This window comes from Phyllobates terribilis, unplaced genomic scaffold, assembly GCF_046119375.1.
Source record: "Phyllobates terribilis strain yellow unplaced genomic scaffold, ASM4611937v1 Scaffold_23__1_contigs__length_19252631, whole genome shotgun sequence".
Taxonomy (NCBI): domain Eukaryota; kingdom Metazoa; phylum Chordata; class Amphibia; order Anura; family Dendrobatidae; genus Phyllobates; species Phyllobates terribilis.
Genome location: NW_027362783.1, coordinates 3,280,260 through 3,304,791, shown reverse-complemented (window position 1 = coordinate 3,304,791; position 24,532 = coordinate 3,280,260).

The following is a 24,532-nucleotide window of genomic DNA, read 5'->3' as shown; positions in this document are numbered from 1 at the left end:
AAATACAATTTAATAAAGCATAGGATAAAACATCATAAATACAATTTAATAAAGCATAGGATAAAACAACATAAATACAATTTAATAAAGCATGGGTTAAAACAACATAAATACAATTTAATAAAGCATAGGACAAAACAACATAAATACAATTTAATAAAGCATAGGATAAAACAACATAAATACAATTTAATAAAGCATAGGATAAAACAACATAAATACAATTTAATAAAGCATAGGATAAAACCACATAAATACAATTTAATAAAGCATGTGTTAACACGACATAAATACAATTTAATAAAGCATAGGATAAAACAACATAAACACAATTTAATAAATCATAGGATAAAGCAACATATATACAATTTAATAAAGCATACGATAAAACAACACAATACAATTTAATAAAGCATACGATAAAACAACATAAATACAATTTAATAAAGCATAGGATAAAACAACATAAATACAATTTAATAAAGCAAAGGTTAAAGCAACATAAATACAATTTAATAAAGCATAGGATAAAACAACATAAATACAATTTAATAAAGCATAGGTTAAAACAGCATAAATACAATTTAATAAAGCATAGGTTAAAACAACATATATACAATTTAATAAAGCATAGGATAAAACAACATAAATGCAATTTAATAAAGCATAGGATAAAACATCATAAATACAATTTAATAAAGCATAGGATAAAACATCATAAATACAATTTAATAAAGCATAGGATAAAACAACATAAATACAATTTAATAAAGCATGGGTTAAAACAACATAAATACAATTTAATAAAGCATAGGAAAAAACAACATAAATACAATTTAATAAAGCATAGGATAAAACAACATAAATACAATTTAATAAAGCATAGGATAAAACAACATAAATACAATTTAATAAAGCATAGGATAAAAACACATAAATACAATTTAATAAAGCATGGGTTAACACGACATAAATACAATTTAATAAAGCATAGTATAAAACAACATAAACACAATTTAATAAATCATAGGATAAAACAACATATATACAATTTAATAAAGCATACGATAAAACAACATAATACAATTTAATAAAGCATACGATAAAACAACATAAATACAATTTAATAAAGCATAGGATAAAACAACATAAATACAATTTAATAAAGCAAAGGTTAAAGCAACATAAATACAATTTAATAAAGCATAGGATAAAACAACATAAATACAATTTAATAAAGCATACGATAAAACAACATAAATACAATTTAATAAAGCATAGGATAAAACAACATAAATACAATTTAATTAAGCATAGGATAAAACAACATAAATACAATTTAATAAAGCATAGGATAAAACAACATAAATACAATTTAATAAAGCATAGGATAAAACAACATAAATGCACTTTAATAAAGCATATGATAAAACAACATAAATACAATTTAATAAAGCATAGGATAAAACAACATAAATACAATTTAATAAAGCATAGGATAAAACAACATAAATACAATTTCATAAAGCATAGGATAAAACAACATAAATACAATTTAATAAAGCATAGGATAAAACAACATAAATACAATTTAATAAAGCATAGGATAAAACAACATAAACACAATTTAATAAAGCATAGGATAAAACAACATAAATACAATTTAATAAAGCATAGGATAAAACAACATAAATACAATTTAGTAAAGCATAAGATAAAACAACATAAATACAATTTAATGAATTATGGGTTAAAACAACATAAATACAATTTAATAAAGCATAGGACAAAACAAGATAAATACAATTTAATAAAGCATAGGATAAAACAACATATATACAATTTAATAAAGCATAGGATAAAACAACATATATACAATTTAATAAAGCATAGGATAAAACAACATAAATACAATTTAATAAAACATGGGTTAAAACAACATAAATACAATTTAATAAAGCTTAGGATAAAACAACATAAACACAATTTAATAAAGCATAGGATAAAACAACATAAATACAATTTAATAAAGCATAGGATAAAACAACATAAATACAATTTAATAAAGCATTGGATAAAACAACATAAATACAATTTAATAAAGCATAGGATAAAACAACATAAATACAATTTAATAAAGCATAGGATAAAACAACATGAATACAATTTAATAAAGCATAGGATAAAACAACACAAATGCAGTTTAATAAAGCATAGGATAAAGCAACATAAATACAATTTAATAAAGCATAGGATAAAACAACATAAGTACAATTTAATAAAGCATAGGATAAAACAACATAAATACAATTTAATAAAGCATAGGATAAAACATCATAAATACAATTTAATAAAGCATAGGATAAAACAACATAAATACAATTTAATAAAGCATGGGTTAAAACAACATAAATACAATTTAATAAAGCATAGGAAAAAACAACATAAATACAATTTAATAAAGCATAGGATAAAACAACATAAATACAATTTAATAAAGCATAGGATAAAACAACATAATACAATTTAATAAAGCATAGGATAAAACCACATAAATACAATTTAATAAAGCATGGGTTAACACGACATAAATACAATTTAATAAAGCAGAAGATAAAACAACATAAACACAATTTAATAAATCATAGGATAGAACAACATATATACAATTTAATAAAGCATACGATAAAACAACATAATACAATTTAATAAAGCATACGATAAAACAACATAAATACAATTTAATAAAGCATAGGATAAAACAACATAAATAAAATTTAATAAATCAAAGGTTAAAGCAACATAAATACAATTTAATAAATCATAGGATAAAACAACATAAATACAATTTAATAAAGCATAGGTTAAAACAACATAAATACAATTTAATAAAGCATAGGTTAAAACAACATAAATACAATTTAATAAAGCATAGGATAAAACAACATAAATACAATTTAATAAAGCATAGGATAAAACAACATGAATACATTTTAATAAAGCATAGGATAAAACAACATAAATAAAATTTAATAAAGCATAGTATAAAACAACATAAATACAATTTAATAAAACATGGGTTAAAACAAGATAAATACAATTTAATAAAGAATAGGATAAAACAAAATAAACACAATTTAATAAAGCATAGGATAAAACAACATAAATACAATGTAATAAAGCATACGATAAAACAACATAAATATAATTTAATAAAGCATAGGATAAAACAACATAAATACAATTTAATTAAGCATAGGATAAAACAACATAAATACAATTTAATAAAGCATAGGATAAAACAACATAAAGACAATTTAATAAAGCATAGGATAAAACAACATAAATGCACTTTAATAAAGCATACGATAAAACAACATAAATACAATTTAATAAAGCGTAGGATAAAACAACATAAATACAATTTAATAAAGCATAGGATAAAACAACATAAATACAATTTACTAAAGCATAGGATAAAACAACATAAATACAATTTAATAAAGCATAGGATAAAACAACATAAATACAATTTAATAAAGCATAGGATAAAACAACATAAACACAATTTAATAAAGCATAGGATAAAACAACATAAATACAATTTAATAAAGCATAGGATAAAACAACATAAATACAATTTAATAAAGCATAGGTTAAAACAACATAAATACAATTTAATAAAGCATAGGACAAAACAAGATAAATACAATTTAATAAAGCATAGGATAAAACAACATATGTACAATTTAATAAAGCATAGGATAAAACAACATAAATACAATTTAATACAACATGGGTTAAAACAACATAAATACAATTTAATAAAGCATAGGATAAAACAAAATAAACACAATTTAATAAAGCATAGGATAAAACAACATAAATACAATTTAATAAAGCATATGATAAAACAACATAAATACAATTTAATAAAGCATAGGATAAAACAACATAAATACAATTTAATTAAGCATAGGATAAAAAAACATAAAAACAATTTAATAAAGCATAGGATAAAACAACATAAACACAATTTAATAAATCATAGGATAAAACAACATATATACAATTTAATAAAGCATACGATAAAACAACATAATACAATTTAATAAAGCATACGATAAAACAACATAAATACAATTTAATAAAGCATAGGATAAAACAACATAAATACAATTTAATAAAGCAAAGGTTAAAGCAACATAAATACAATTTAATAAAGCATAGGATAAAACAACATAAATACAATTTAATAAAGCATAGGTTAAAACAACATAAATACAATTTAATAAAGCATAGGTTAAAACAACATAAATACAATTTAATAAAGCATAGGATAAAACAACATAAATACAATTTAATAAAGCAAAGGATAAAACAACATAAATGCACTTTAATAAAGCATACGATAAAAAAACATAAATACAATTTAATAAGGCATAGGATAAAACAACATAAATACCATTTAATAAAGCATAGGATAAAACAACATAAATACAATTTCATAAAGCATAGGATAAAACAACATAAATACAATTTAATAAAGCATAGGATAAAACAACATAAATACAATTTAATAAAGCATAGGATAAAACAACATAAACACAATTTAATAAAGCATAGGATAAAACAACATAAATACAATTTAATAAAGCATAGGATAAAACAACATAAATACAATTTAATAAAGCATAGGTTAAAACAACATAAATACAATTTAATAAAGCATAGGACAAAACAAGATAAATACAATTTAATAAAGCATAGGATAAAACAACATATATACAATTTAATAAAGCAGAGGATAAAACAACATAAATACAATTTAATACAACATGGGTTAAAACAACATAAATACAATTTAATAAAGCATAGGATAAAACAAAATAAACACAATTTAATAAAGCATAGCATAAAACAACATAAATACAATTTAATAAAGCATACGATAAAACAACATAAATACAATTTAATAAAGCATAGGATAAAACAACATAAATACAATTTAATTAAGCATAGGATAAAACAACATAAATACAATTTAATAAAGCAGAGGATAAAACAACATAAATACAATTTAATAAAGCATAGGATAAAACAACATAAATGCACTTTAATAAAGCATACGATAAAACAACATAAATACAATTTAATAAAGCATAGGATAAAACAACATAAATACAATTTAATAAAGCATAGGATAAAACAACATAAATACAATTTCATAAAGCATAGGATAAAACAACATAAATACAAATTAATAAAGCATAGGATAAAACAACATAAATACAATTTAATAAAGCATAGGATAAAACAACATAAATACAATTTAATAAAGCATAGGATAAAACAACATAAATAGAATTTAATAAAGCATATGATTAAACAACATAAATACAATTTAATAAAGCATAGGATAAAACAACATAAATACAATTTAATAAAGCATAGGATAAAACAACATAAATACAATTTAATAAAGCATAGGATAAAACAACATAAGTACAATTTAATAAAGCATAGGATATAACAACATAAATACAATTTAATAAAGCATGGGTTAAAACAACATAAATACAATTTAATAAAGCATAGGACAAAACAACATTAATACAATTTATTAAAGCATAGGATAAAACAAAATAAATACAATTTAATAAAGCATAGGATAAAACAACATAAATACAATTTAATAAAGCATAGGATAAAACAACATAAATATAATTTAATAAAGCACGGGATAAAACAACATAAATACAATTTAATAAAGCATGGGTTAAAACAACATAAATACAATTTAATAAAGCATAGGACAAAACAACATAAATACAATTTATTAAAGCGTAGGATAAAACAACATAAATACAATTTAATAAAGCATAGGAAAAAACAACATAAATACAATTTAATAAAGCATAGGATAAAACCACATAAATACAATTTAATAAAGCATAGGATAAAACAACATAGATACAATTTAATAAATCATAGGATAAAACCACATAAATACAATTTAATAAAGCATAGAACAAAACAACATAAATACAATTTAAAAAAGCATAGGATAAAACAACATAAATACAATTTAATAAATCATGGGTTAAAACAACATAAATACAATTTAATAAAGCATTCGACAAAACAAAATAAATGCAATTTAATAAAGCATAGGATAAAACAACATAAATACAATTTTATAAAGCATAGGATAAAACAACATAAATACAATTTAATGAAGCATAGGATAAAACCACATAAATACAATTTAATAAAGCATGGGTTAAAACAACATTAATACAATTTAATAAAGCATAGGATAAAACAAAATAAATACAATTTAATAAAGCATAGGATAAAACAACATAAATACAATTTAATAAAGCATATGATAAAACAACATAATACAATTTAATAAAGCATAGGATAAAACAACATAAATACAATTTAATAAAGCATAGGATAAAACAACATAAATACAATTTAATAAAGCATAGGATAAAACAACATAAATACAATTTAATAAAGCATAGGATAAAACAACATAAATACAATTTAATAAAGCATAGGTTAAAACAACATAAATACAATTTAATAAAGCATAGGTTAAAACAACATAAATACAATTTAATAAAGCATAGGATAAAACAACATAAATACAATTTAATAAAGCATAGGATAAAACAACATAAATACAATTTAATAAAGCATAGGTTAAAATAACATAAATACAATTTAATAAAGCATAGGACAAAACAAGATAAATACAATTTAATAGAGCATAGGATAAAACAACATATATACAATTTAATAAAGCATAGGATAAAACAACATAAATACAATTTAATAAAACATGGGTTAAAACAACATAAATACAATTTAATAAAGCATAGGATAAAACAAAATAAACCCAATTTAATAAAGCATAGGATAAAACAAAATAAACCCAATTTAATAAAGCATAGGATAAAACAACATAAATACAATTTAATAAAGCATAGGATAAAACAACATAAATACAATTTAATAAAGCATAGGATAAAACAACATAAATATAATTTAATAAAGCACAGGATAAAACAACATCAATATAATTTAATAAAGCACAGGATAAAACAACATAAATACAATTTAATAAAGCATGGGTTAAAACAACATAAATACAATTTAATAAAGCATAGGACAAAACAACATAAATACAATTTATTAAAGCATAGGATAAAACAACATAAATACAATTTAATAAAGCATAGGAAAAAACAACATAAATACAATTTAATAAAGCATAGGATAAAACCACATAAATACAATTTAATAAAGCATAGGATAAAACAACATAAATACAATTTAATAAATCATAGGATAAAACCACATAAATACAATTTAATAAAGCATAGAACAAAACAACATAAATACAATTTAATAAAGCATAGGATAAAACAACATAAATACAATTTAATAAATCATGGGTTAAAACAACATAAATACAATTTAATAAAGCATTCGACAAAACAAAATAAAAGCAATTTAATAAAGCATAGGATAAAACAACATAAATACAATTTAATAAAGCATAGGATAAAACAACATAAATACAATTTAATAAAGCATAGGATAAAACCACATAAATACAATTTAATAAAGCATGGGTTAAAACAACATTAATACAATTTAATAAAGCATAGGATAAAACAACATAAATACAATTTAATAAAGCATAGGATAAAACAACATTAATACAATTTAATAAAGCATATGATAAAACAACATAATACAATTTAATAAAGCATAGGATAAAACAACATAAATACAATTTAATAAAGCATAGGATAAAACAACATAAATACAATTTAATAAAGCATAGGATAAAACAACATAAATACAATTTAATAAAGCATAGGATAAAACAACATAAATACAATTTAATAAAGCATAGGATAAAACAACATAAATACAATTTAATAAAGCATAGGTTATAACAACATAAATACAATTTAATAAAGCATAGGATAAAACAACATAAATACAATTTAATAAAGCATAGGATAAAACAACATAAACACAATTTAATAAAGCATAGGATAAAACAACATAAATACAATTTAATAAAGCATAGGTTAAAATAACATAAATACAATTTAATAAAGCATAGGACAAAACAAGATAAATACAATTTAATAGAGCATAGGATAAAACAACATATATACAATTTAATAAAGCATAGGATAAAACAACATAAATACAATTTAATAAAACATGGGTTAAAACAACATAAATACAATTTAATAAAGCATAGGATAAAACAAAATAAACCCAATTTAATAAAGCATAGGATAAAACAAAATAAACCCAATTTAATAAAGCATAGGATAAAACAACATAAATACAATTTAATAAAGCATAGGATAAAACAACATGAATACAATTTAATTAAGCATAGGATAAAACAACATAAATACAATTTAATTAAGCATAGGATAAAACAACATAAATACAATTTAATAAAGCATAGGATAAAACAACATAAATACAATTTAATAAAGCATAGGATAAAACAACATAAATATAATTTAATAAAGCACAGGATAAAACAACATAAATACAATTTAATAAAGCATGGGTTAAAACAACATAAATACAATTTAATAAAGCATAGGACAAAACAACATAAATACAATTTATTAAAGCATAGGATAAAACAACATAAATACAATTTAATAAAGCATAGGAAAAAACAACATAAATACAATTTAATAAAGCATAGGATAAAACCACATAAATACAATTTAATAAAGCATAGGATAAAACAACATAAATACAATTTAATAAATCATAGGATAAAACCACATAAATACAATTTAATAAAGCATAGAACAAAACAACATAAATACAATTTAATAAAGCATAGGATAAAACAACATAAATACAATTTAATAAATCATGGGTTAAAACAACATAAATACAATTTAATAAAGCATTCGACAAAACAAAATAAAAGCAATTTAATAAAGCATAGGATAAAACAACATAAATACAATTTAATAAAGCATAGGATAAAACAACATAAATACAATTTAATAAAGCATAGGATAAAACCACATAAATACAATTTAATAAAGCATGGGTTAAAACAACATTAATACAATTTAATAAAGCATAGGATAAAACAACATAAATACAATTTAATAAAGCATAGGATAAAACAACATTAATACAATTTAATAAAGCATATGATAAAACAACATAATACAATTTAATAAAGCATAGGATAAAACAACATAAATACAATTTAATAAAGCATAGGATAAAACAACATAAATACAATTTAATAAAGCATAGGATAAAACAACATAAATACAATTTAATAAAGCATAGGATAAAACAACATAAATACAATTTAATAAAGCATAGGATAAAACAACATAAATACAATTTAATAAAGCATAGGTTATAACAACATAAATACAATTTAATAAAGCATAGGATAAAACAACATAAATACAATTTAATAAAGCATAGGATAAAACAACATAAACACAATTTAATAAAGCATAGGATAAAACAACATAAATACAATTTAATAAAGCATAGGTTAAAATAACATAAATACAATTTAATAAAGCATAGGACAAAACAAGATAAATACAATTTAATAGAGCATAGGATAAAACAACATATATACAATTTAATAAAGCATAGGATAAAACAACATAAATACAATTTAATAAAACATGGGTTAAAACAACATAAATACAATTTAATAAAGCATAGGATAAAACAAAATAAACCCAATTTAATAAAGCATAGGATAAAACAAAATAAACCCAATTTAATAAAGCATAGGATAAAACAACATAAATACAATTTAATAAAGCATAGGATAAAACAACATGAATACAATTTAATTAAGCATAGGATAAAACAACATAAATACAATTTAATAAAGCATAGGATAAAACAACATAAATACAATATAATAAAGCATAGGATAAAACAACATAAATGCACTTTAATAAAGCATACGATAAAACAACATAAATACAATTTAATAAAGCATAGGATAAAACAACATAAATATAATTTAATAAAGCATAGGATAAAACAACATAAATACAATTTCATAAAGCATAGGATAAAACAACATAAATACAATTTAATAACGCATAGGATAAAACAAGATAAATACAATTTAATAAAGCATAGGTTAAAACAACATATATACAATTTAATAAAGCATAGGATAAAAAAACATAAATACAATTTAATACAACATGGGTTAAAACAACATAAATACAATTTAATAAAGCATAGGATAAAACAAAATAAACACAATTTAATAAAGCATAGCATAAAACAACATAAATACAATTTAATAAAGCATACGATAAAACAACATAAATACAATATAATAAAGCATAGGATAAAACAACATAAATAGAATTTAATTAAGCATAGGATAAAACAACATAAATACAATTTAATAAAGCAGAGGATAAAACAACATAAATACAATTTAATAAAGCATAGGATAAAACAACATAAATGCACTTTAATAAAGCATACGATAAAACAACATAAATACAATTTAATAAAGCATAGGATAAAACAACATAAATACAATTTAATAAAGCATAGGATAAAACAACATAAATACAATTTCATAAAGCATAGGATAAAACAACATAAATACAATTTAATAAAGCATAGGATAAAACAACATAAATACAATTTAATAAAGCATAGGATAAAACAACATAAATACAATTTAATAAAGCATAGGATAAAACAACATAAATACAATTTAATAAAGCATATGATTAAACAACATAAATACAATTTAATAAAGCATAGGATAAAACAACATAAATACAATTTAATAAAGCATAGGATAAAACAACATAAATACAATTTAATAAAGCATAGGATAAAACAACATAAGTACAATTTAATAAAGCATAGGATAAAACAACATAAATACAATTTAATAAAGCATGGGTTAAAACAACATAAATACAATTTAATAAAGCATAGGACAAAACAACATTAATACAATTTATTAAAGCATAGGATAAAACAAAATAAATACAATTTAATAAAGCATAGGATAAAACAACATAAATACAATTTAATAAAGCATAGGATAAAACAACATAAATATAATTTAATAAAGCACAGGATAAAACAACATAAATACAATTTAATAAAGCATGGGTTAAAACAACATAAATACAATTTAATAAAGCATAGGACAAAACAACATAAATACAATTTATTAAAGCATAGGATAAAACAACATAAATACAATTTAATAAAGCATAGGATAAAACAACATAGATACAATTTAATAAATCATAGGATAAAACCACATAAATACAATTTAATAAAGCATAGAACAAAACAACATAAATACAATTTAATAAAGCATAGGATAAAACAACATAAATACAATTTAATAAATCATGGGTTAAAACAACATAAATACAATTTAATAAAGCATTCGACAAAACAAAATAAATGCAATTTAATAAAGCATAGGATAAAACAACATAAATACAATTTTATAAAGCATAGGATAAAACAACATAAATACAATTTAATAAAGCATAGGATAAAACAACATAAATACAATTTAATAAAGCATATGATAAAACAACATAATACAATTTAATAAAGCATAGGATAAAACAACATAAATACAATTTAATAAAGCATAGGATAAAACAACATAAATACAATTTAATAAAGCATAGGATAAAACAACATAAATACAATTTAATAAAGCATAGGATAAAACAACATAAATACAATTTAATAAAGCATAGGTTAAAACAACATAAATACAATTTAATAAAGCATAGGTTAAAACAACATAAATACAATTTAATAAAGCATAGGATAAAACAACATAAATACAATTTAATAAAGCATAGGATAAAACAACATAAATACAATTTAATAAAGCATAGGATAAAACAACATAAATACAATTTAATAAAGCATAGGTTAAAATAACATAAATACAATTTAATAAAGCATAGGACAAAATAAGATAAATACAATTTAATAGAGCATAGGATAAAACAACATATATACAATTTAATAAAGCATAGGATAAAACAACATAAATACAATTTAATAAAACATGGGTTAAAACAACATAAATACAATTTAATAAAGCATAGGATAAAACAAAATAAACCCAATTTAATAAAGCATAGGATAAAACAAAATAAACCCAATTTAATAAAGCATAGGATAAAACAACATAAATACAATTTAATAAAGCATAGGATAAAACAACATGAATACAATTTAATTAAGCATAGGATAAAACAACATAAATACAATTTAATAAAGCATAGGATAAAACAACATAAATACAATTTAATAAAGCATAGGATAAAACAACATAAATATAATTTAATAAAGCACAGGATAAAACAACATAAATACAATTTAATAAAGCATGGGTTAAAACAACATAAATACAATTTAATAAAGCATAGGACAAAACAACATAAATACAATTTATTAAAGCATAGGATAAAACAACATAAATACAATTTAATAAAGCATAGGAAAAAACAACATAAATACAATTTAATAAAGCATAGGATAAAACAACATAAATACAATTTAATAAAGCATAGGATAAAACAACATATATACAATTTAATAAATCATAGGATAAAACCACATAAATACAATTTAATAAAGCATAGAACAAAACAACATAAATACAATTTAATAAAGCATAGGATAAAACAACATAAATACAATTTAATAAATCATGGGTTAAAACAACATAAATACAATTTAATAAAGCATTCGACAAAACAAAATAAATGCAATTTAATAAAGCATAGGATAAAACAACATAAATACAATTTAAAAAAGCATAGGATAAAACAACATAAATACAATTTAATAAAGCATAGGATAAAACCACATAAATACAATTTAATAAAGCATGGGTTAAAACAACATTAATACAATTTAATAAAGCATAGGATAAAACAACATAAATACAATTTAATAAAGCATAGGATAAAACAACATAAATACAATTTAATAAAGCATATGATAAAACAACATAATACAATTTAATAAAGCATAGGATAAAACAACATAAATACAATTTAATAAAGCATAGGATAAAACAACATAAATACAATTTAATAAAGCATAGGATAAAACAACATAAATACAATTTAATAAAGCATAGGATAAAACAACATAAATACAATTTAATAAAGCATAGGTTAAAACAACATAAATACAATTTAATAAAGCATAGGTTAAAACAACATAAATACAATTTAATAAAGCATAGGATAAAACAACATAAATACAATTTAATAAAGCATAGGATAAAACAACATAAACACAATTTAATAAAGCATAGGATAAAACAACATAAATACAATTTAATAAAGCATAGGTTAAAATAACATAAATACAATTTAATAAAGCATAGGACAAAACAAGATAAATACAATTTAATAGAGCATAGGATAAAACAACATATATACAATTTAATAAAGCATAGGATAAAACAACATAAATACAAGTTAATAAAACATGGGTTAAAACAACATAAATACAATTTAATAAAGCATAGGATAAAACAAAATAAACCCAATTTAATAAAGCATAGGATAAAACAAAATAAACCCAATTTAATAAAGCATAGGATAAAACAACATAATTACAATTTAATAAAGCATAGGATAAAACAACATGAATACAATTTAATTAAGCATAGGATAAAACAACATAAATACAATTTAATAAAGCATAGGATAAAACAAAATAAATACAATTTAATAAAGCATAGGATAAAACAACATAAATATAATTTCATAAAGCATAGGATAAAACAACATAAATACAATTTAATAACGCATAGGATAAAACAACATAAATACAATTTAATAAAGCATAGGATAAAACAACATAAACACAATTTAATAAAGCATAGGATAAAACAACATAAATACAATTTAATAAAGCATAGGATAAAACAACATAAATACATTTTAGTAAAGCATAAGATAAAACATACATACAATTTAATGAAGCATGGGTTAAAACAACATAAATACAATTTAATAAAGCATAGGACAAAACAAGATAAATACAATTTAATAAAGCATAGGATAAAACAACATATATACAATTTAATAAAGCATAGGATAAAACAACATATATACAATTTAATAAAGCATAGGATAAAACAACATAAATACAATTTAATAAAACATGGGTTAAAACAACATAAATACAATTTAATAAAGCATAGGATAAAACAATATAAACACAATTTAATAAAGCATAGGATAAAACAACATAAATACAATTTAATAAAGCATACCATAAAACAACAGAAATGCAGTTCAATAAAGCATAGGATAAAGCAACATAAATACAATTTAATAAAGCATAGGATAAAACAACATAAGTACAATTTAATAAAGCATAGGATAAAACAACATAAATACAATTTAATAAAGCATAGGATAAAACATCATAAATACAATTTAATAAAGCATAGGATAAAACAACATGAATAGAATTTAATAAAGCATACCATAAAACAACAGAAATGCAGTTCAATAAAGCATAGGATAAAGCAACATAAATACAATTTAATAAAGCATAGGATAAAACAACATAAGTACAATTTAATAAAGCATAGGATAAAACAACATAAATACAATTTAATAAAGCATAGGATAAAACATCATAAATACAATTTAATAAAGCATAGGATAAAACAACATAAATACAATTTAATAAAGCATGGGTTAAAACAACATAAATACAATTTAATAAAGCATAAGACAAAACAACATAAATACAATTTATTAAAGCATAGGATAAAACAACATAAATACAATTTAATAAAGCATAGGATAAAACAACATAAATACATTTTAATAAAGCATAGGATAAAACCACATAAATACAATTTAATAAAGCATGGGTTAACACGACATAAATACAATTTAATAAAGCATAGGATAAAACAACATAAACACAATTTAATAAATCATAGGATAAAGCAACATATATACAATTTAATAAAGCATACGATAAAACAACATAATACAATTTAATAAAGCATAGGATAAAACAACATAAATACAATTTAATAAAGCATAGGATAAAACAACATAAATACAATTCAATAAAGCAAAGGTTAAAGCAACATAAATACAATTTAATAAAGCATAGGATAAAACAACATAAATACAATTTAATAAAGCATAGGTTAAAACAGCATAAATACAATTTAATAAAGCATAGGTTAAAACAACATATATACAATTTAATAAAGCATAGGATAAAACAACATAAATACAATTTAATAAAGCATAGGATAAAACATCATAAATACAATTTAATAAAGCATAGGATAAAACATCATAAATACAATTTAATAAAGCATAGGATAAAACAACATAAATACAATTTAATAAAGCATGGGTTAAAACAACATAAATACAATTTAATAAAGCATAGGACAAAACAACATAAATACAATTTAATAAAGCATAGGATAAAACAACATAAATACAATTTAATAAAGCATAGGATAAAACCACATAAATACAATTTAATAAAGCATGGGTTAACACGACATAAATACAATTTAATAAAGCATAGGATAAAACAACATAAACACAATTTAATAAATCATAGGACAAAACAACATATATACAATTTAATAAAGCATACGATAAAACAACATAATACAATTTAATAAAGCATACGATAAAACAACATAAATACAATTTAATAAAGCATATGATAAAACAACATAATACAATTTAATAAAGCATAGGATAAAACAACATAAATACAATTTAATAAAGCATAGGATAAAACAACATAAATACAATTTAATAAAGCATAGGATAAAACAACATAAATACAATTTAATAAAGCATAGGATAAAACAACATAAATACAATTTAATAAAGCATAGGTTAAAACAACATAAATACAATTTAATAAAGCATAGGTTAAAACAACATAAATACAATTTAATAAAGCATAGGATAAAACAACATAAATACAATTTAATAAAGCATAGGATAAAACAACATAAACACAATTTAATAAAGCATAGGATAAAACAACATAAATACAATTTAATAAAGCATAGGTTAAAATAACATAAATACAATTTAATAAAGCATAGGACAAAACAAGATAAATACAATTTAATAGAGCATAGGATAAAACAACATATATACAATTTAATAAAGCATAGGATAAAACAACATAAATACAATTTAATAAAACATGGGTTAAAACAACATAAATACAATTTAATAAAGCATAGGATAAAACAAAATAAACCCAATTTAATAAAGCATAGGATAAAACAAAATAAACCCAATTTAATAAAGCATAGGATAAAACAACATAAATACAATTTAATAAAGCATAGGATAAAACAACATGAATACAATTTAATTAAGCATAGGATAAAACAACATAAATACAATTTAATAAAGCATAGGATAAAACAACATAAATACAATTTAATAAAGCATAGGATAAAACAACATAAATATAATTTCATAAAGCATAGGATAAAACAACATAAATACAATTTAATAACGCATAGGATAAAACAACATAAATACAATTTAATAAAGCATAGGATAAAACAACATAAATACAATTTAATAAAGCATAGGATAAAACAACATAAATACAATTTAATAAAGCATAGGATAAAACAACATAAATACATTTTAGTAAAGCATAAGATAAAACATACATACAATTTAATGAAGCATGGGTTAAAACAACATAAATACAATTTAATAAAGCATAGGACAAAGCAAGATAAATACAATTTAATAAAGCATAGGATAAAACAACATATATACAATTTAATAAAGCATAGGATAAAACAACATATATATAATTTAATAAAGCATAGGATAAAACAACATAAATACAATTTAATAAAACATGGGTTAAAACAACATAAATACAATTTAATAAAGCATAGGATAAAACAATATAAACACAATTTAATAAAGCATAGGATAAAACAACATAAATACAATTTAATAAAGCATAGGATAAAACAACATAAATACAATTTAATAAAGCATAGGATAAAACAACATGAATAGAATTTAATAAAGCATACCATAAAACAACAGAAATGCAGTTCAATAAAGCATAGGATAAAGCAACATAAATACAATTTAATAAAGCATAGGATAAAACAACATAAGTACAATTTAATAAAGCATAGGATAAAACAACATAAATACAATTTAATAAAGCATAGGATAAAACATCATAAATACAATTTAATAAAGCATAGGATAAAACAACATAAATACAATTTAATAAAGCATGGGTTAAAACAACATAAATACAATTTAATAAAGCATAGGACAAAACAACATAAATACAATTTATTAAAGCATAGGATAAAACAACATAAATACAATTTAATAAAGCATAGGATAAAACAACATAAATACAATTTAATAAAGCATAGGATAAAACCACATAAATACAATTTAATAAAGCATGGGTTAACACGACATAAATACAATTTAATAAAGCATAGGATAAAACAACATAAATACAATTTAATAAAGCATAGGATAAAACAACATAAATATAATTTCATAAAGCATAGGATAAAACAACATAAATACAATTTAATAACGCATAGGATAAAACAACATAAATACAATTTAATAAAGCATAGGATAAAACAACATAAACACAATTTAATAAAGCATAGGATAAAACAACATAAATACAATTTAATAAAGCATAGGATAAAACAACATAAATACATTTTAGTAAAGCATAAGATAAAACATACATACAATTTAATGAAGCATGGGTTAAAACAACATAAATACAATTTAATAAAGCATAGGACAAAACAAGATAAATACAATTTAATAAAGCATAGGATAAAACAACATATATACAATTTAATAAAGCATAGGATAAAACAACATATATATAATTTAATAAAGCATAGGATAAAACAACATAAATACAATTTAATAAAACATGGGTTAAAACAACATAAATACAATTTAATAAAGCATAGGATAAAACAATATAAACACAATTTAATAAAGCATAGGATAAAACAACATGAATAGAATTTAATAAAGCATACCATAAAACAACAGAAATGCAGTTCAATAAAGCATAGGATAAAGCAACATAAATACAATTTAATAAAGCATAGGATAAAACAACATAAGTACAATTTAATAAAGCATAGGATAAAACAACATAAATACAATTTAATAAAGCATAGGATAAAACATCATAAATACAATTTAATAAAGCATAGGATAAAACAACATAAATACAATTTAATAAAGCATGGGTTAAAACAACATAAATACAATTTAATAAAGCATAGGACAAAACAACATAAATACAATTTATTAAAGCATAGGATAAAACAACATAAATACAATTTAATAAAGCATAGGATAAAACAACATAAATACAATTTAATAAAGCATAGGATAAAACCACATAAATACAATTTAATAAAGCATGGGTTAACACGACATAAATACAATTTAATAAAGCATAGGATAAAACAACATAAACACAATTTAATAAATCATAGGATAAAGCAACATATATACAATTTAATAAAGCATACGATAAAACAACATAATACAATTTAATAAAGCATAGGATAAAACAACATAAATACAATTTAATAAAGCATAGGATAAAACAACATAAATACAATTTAATAAAGCAAAGGTTAAAACAACATAAATACAATTTAATAAAGCATAGGATAAAACAACATAAATACAATTTAATAAAGCATAGGTTAAAACAGCATAAATACAATTTAATAAAGCATAGGTTAAAACAACATATATACAATTTAATAAAGCATAGGATAAAACAACATAAATACAATTTAATAAAGCATAGGATAAAACATCATAAATACAATTTAATAAAGCATAGGATAAAACATCATAAATACAATTTAATAAAGCATAGGATAAAACAACATAAATACAATTTAATAAAGCATGGGTTAAAACAACATAAATACAATTTAATAAAGCATAGGACAAAACAACATAAATACAATTTAATAAAGCATAGGATAAAACAACATAAATACAATTTAATAAAGCATAGGATAAAACAACATAAATACAATTTAATAAAGCATAGGATAAAACCACATAAATACAATTTAATAAAGCATGGGTTAACACGACATAAATACAATTTAATAAAGCATAGGATAAAACAACATAAACACAATTTAATAAATCATAGGACAAAACAACATATATACAATTTAATAAAGCATACGATAAAACAACATAATACAATTTAATAAAGCATACGATAAAACAACATAAATACAATTTAATAAAGCATAGGATAAAACAACATAAATACAATTTAATAAAGCATAGGATAAAACAACATAAATACAATTTAATAAAGCATAGGATAAAACAACATAAATGCACTTTAATAAAGCATACGATAAAACAACATAAATACAATTTAATAAAGCATAGGAAAAAACAACATAAATACAATTTAATAAAACATAGGGTAAAACAACATAAATACAATTTCATAAAGCATAGGATAAAACAACATAAATACAATTTAATAAAGCATAGGATAAAACAACATAAATACAATTTAATAAAGCATAGGATAAAACAACATAAACACAATTTAATAAAGCATAAAATAAAACAACATAAATACAATTTAATAAAGCATAGGATAAAACAACATAAATACAATTTAGTAAAGCATAAGATAAAACAACATAAATACAATTTAATGAAGCATGGGTTAAAACAACATAAATACAATTTAATAAAGCATAGGACAAAACAAGATAAATACAATTTAATAAAGCATAGGATAAAACAACATATATACAATTTAATAAAGCATAGGATAAAACAACATATATACAATTTAATAAAGCATAGGATAAAACAACATAAATACAATTTAATAAAACATGGGTTAAAACAACATAAATACAATTTAATAAAGCTTAGGATAAAACAACATAAACACAATTTAATAAAGCATAGGATAAAACAACATAAATACAATTTAATAAAGCATAGGATAAAACAACATAAATACAATTTAATAAAGCATTGGATAAAACAACATAAATACAATTTAATAAAGCATAGGATAAAACAACATAAATACAATTTAATAAAGCATAGGATAAAACAACATGAATACAATTTAATAAAGCATAGGATAAAACAACACAAATGCAGTTTAATAAAGCATAGGATAAAGCAACATAAATACAATTTAATAAAGCATAGGATAAAACAACATAAGTACAATTTAATAAAGCATAGGATAAAACAACATAAATACAATTTAATAAAGCATAGGATAAAACATCATAAATACAATTTAATAAAGCATAGGATAAAACAACATAAATACAATTTAATAAAGCATGGGTTAAAACAACATAAATACAATTTAATAAAGCATAGGACAAAACAACATAAATACAATTTAATAAAGCATAGGATAAAACAACATAAATACAATTTAATAAAGCATAGGATAAAACAACATAAATACAATTTAATAAAGCATAGGATAAAACCACATAAATACAATTTAATAAAGCATGGGTTAACACGACATAAATACAATTTAATAAAGCATAGGATAAAACAACATAAACACAATTTAATAAATCATAGGATAAAACAACATATATACAATTTAATAAAGCATACGATAAAACAACATAATACAATTTAATAAAGCATACGATAAAACAACATAAATACAATTTAATAAAGCATAGGATAAAACAACATAAATACAATTTAATAAAGCAAAGGTTAAAGCAACATAAATACAAATTAATAAATCATAGGATAAAACAACATAAATACAATTTAATAAAGCATAGGTTAAAACAACATAAATACAATTTAATAAAGCATAGGTTAAAACAACATAAATACAATTTAATAAAGCATAGGATAAAACAACATAAATACAATTTAATAAAGCATAGGATAAAACAACATAAATACAATTTAATAAAGCATAGGATAAAACAACATAAATAAAATTTAATAAAGCATACGATAAAACAACATAAATATAATTTAATAAAGCATAGGATAAAACAACATAACTACAATTTAATTAAGCATAGGATAAAACAACATAAATACAATTTAATAAAGCATAGGATAAAACAACATAAATACAATTTAATAAAGCATAGGATAAAACAACATATATACAACTTAATAAAGCATAGGATAAAACAACATAAATACAATTTAATACAACATGGGTTAAAACAACATAAATACAATTTAATAAAGCATAGGATAAAACAAAATAAACACAATTTAATAAAGCATAATATAAAACAACATAAATACAATTTAATAAAGCATACGATAAAACAACATAAATACAATTTAATAAAGCATAGGATAAAACAACATAAATACAATTTAATTAAGCATAGGATAAAACAACATAAATACAATTTAATAAAGCAGAGGATAAAACAACATAAATACAATTTAATAAAGCATAGGATAAAACAACATAAATGCACTTTAATAAAGCATACGATAAAACAACATAAATACAATTTAATAAAGCATAGGATAAAACAACATAAATACAATTTAATAAAGCATAGGATAAAACAACATAAATACAATTTAATAAAGCATAGGATAAAACAACATAAGTACAATTTAATAAAGCATAGGATAAAACAACATAAATACAATTTAATAAAGCATGGGTTAAAACAACATAAATACAATTTAATAAAGCATAGGACAAAACAACATTAATACAATTTATTAAAGCATAGGATAAAACAAAATAAATACAATTTAATAAAGCATAGGATAAAACAACATAAATACAATTTAATAAAGCATAGGATAAAACAACATAAATATAATTTAATAAAGCACAGGATAAAACAACATAAATACAATTTAATAAAGCATGGGTTAAAACAACATAAATACATTTTAATAAAGCATAGGACAAAACAACATAAATACAATTTATTAAAGCATAGGATAAAACAACATAAATACAATTTAATAAAGCATAGGATAAAACAACATAAATACAATTTAATAAAGCATAGGATAAAACCACATAAATACAATTTAATAAAGCATAGGATAAAACAACATAAATACAATTTAATAAATCATAGGATAAAACCACATAAATACAATTTAATAAAGCATAGAACAAAACAACATAAATACAATTTAATAAAGCATAGGATAAAACAACATAAATACAATTTAATAAATCATGGGTTAAAACAACATAAATACAATTTAATAAAGCATTCGACAAAACAAAATAAATGCAATTTAATAAAGCATAGGATAAAACAACATAAATACAATATAATAAAGCATAGGATAAAACAACATAAATACAATTTAATAAAGCATAGGATAAAACCACATAAATACAATTTAATAAAGCATGGGTTAAAACAACATTAATACAATTTAATAAAGCATAGGATAAAACAACATAAACACAATTTAATAAAGCATAGGATAAAACAACATAAATACAATTTAATAAAGCATATGATAAAACAACATAATACAATTTAATAAAGCATAGGATAAAACAACATAAATACAATTTAATAAAGCATAGGATAAAACAACATAAATACAATTTAATAAAGCATAGGATAAAACAACATAAATACAATTTAATAAAGCATAGGATAAAACAACATAAATACAATTTAATAAAGCATAGGTTAAAACAACATAAATACAATTTAATAAAGCATAGGTTAAAACAACATAAATACAATTTAATAAAGCATAGGATAAAACAACATAAATACAATTTAATAAAGCATAGGATAAAACAACATAAATACAATTTAATAAAGCATAGTATAAAACCACATAAATACAATTTAATAAAGCATAGGATAAAACAACATAAATACAATTTAATAAATCATAGGATAAAACCACATAAATACAATTTAATAAAGCATAGAACAAAACAACATAAATACAATTTAATAAAGCATAGGATAAAACAACATAAATACAATTTAATAAATCATGGGTTAAAACAACATGAATACAATTTAATAAAGCATTCGACAAAACAAAATAAATGCAATTTAATAAAGCATAGGATAAAACAACATAAATACAATATAATAAAGCATAGGATAAAACAACATAAATACAATTTAATAAAGCATAGGATAAAACCACATAAATACAATTTAATAAAGCATGGGTTAAAACAACATTAATACAATTTAATAAAGCATAGGATAAAACAACATAAACACAATTTAATAAAGCATAGGATAAAACAACATAAATACAATTTAATAAAGCATATGATAAAACAATATAATACAATTTAATAAAGCATAGGATAAAACAACATAAATACAATTTAATAAAGCATAGGATAAAACAACATAAATACAATTTAATAAAGCATAGGATAAAACAACATAAATACAATTTAATAAAGCATAGGATAAAACAACATAAATACAATTTAATAAAGCATAGGTTAAAACAACATAAATACAATTTAATAAAGCATAGGTTAAAACAACATAAATACAATTTAATAAAGCATAGGATAAAACAACATAAATACAATTTAATAAAGCATAGGATAAAACAACATAAATACAATTTAATAAAGCATAGGATAAAACAACATAAATACAATTTAATAAAGCATACGTTAAAATAACATAAATACAATTTAATAAAGCATAGGACAAAACAAGATAAATACAATTTAATAAAGCATAGGATAAAACAACATATATACAATTTAATAAAGCATAGGATAAAACAACATAAATACAATTTAATAAAACATGGGTTAAAACAACATAAATACAATTTAATAAAGCATAGGATAAAACTAAATAAACCCAATTTAATAAAGCATAGGAAAAAACAAAATAAACCCAATCTAATAAAGCATAGGATAAAACAACATAAATACAATTTAATAAAGCATAGGATAAAACAACATGAATACAATTTAATTAAGCATAGGATAAAACAACATAAATACAATTTAATAAAGCATAGGATAAAACAACATAAATACAATTTAATAAAGCATAGGATAAAACAACATAAATGCACTTTAATAAAGCATACGATAAAACAACATAAATACAATTTAATAAATCATAGGATAAAACCACATAAATACAATTTAATAAAGCATAGAACAAAACAACATAAATACAATTTAATAAAGCATAGGATAAAACAACATAAATACAATTTAATAAATCATGGGTTAAAACAACATAAATACAATTTAATAAAGCATTCGACAAAACAAAATAAATGCAATTTAATAAAGCATAGGATAAAACAACATAAATACAATTTAATAAAGCATAGGATAAAACCACATAAATACA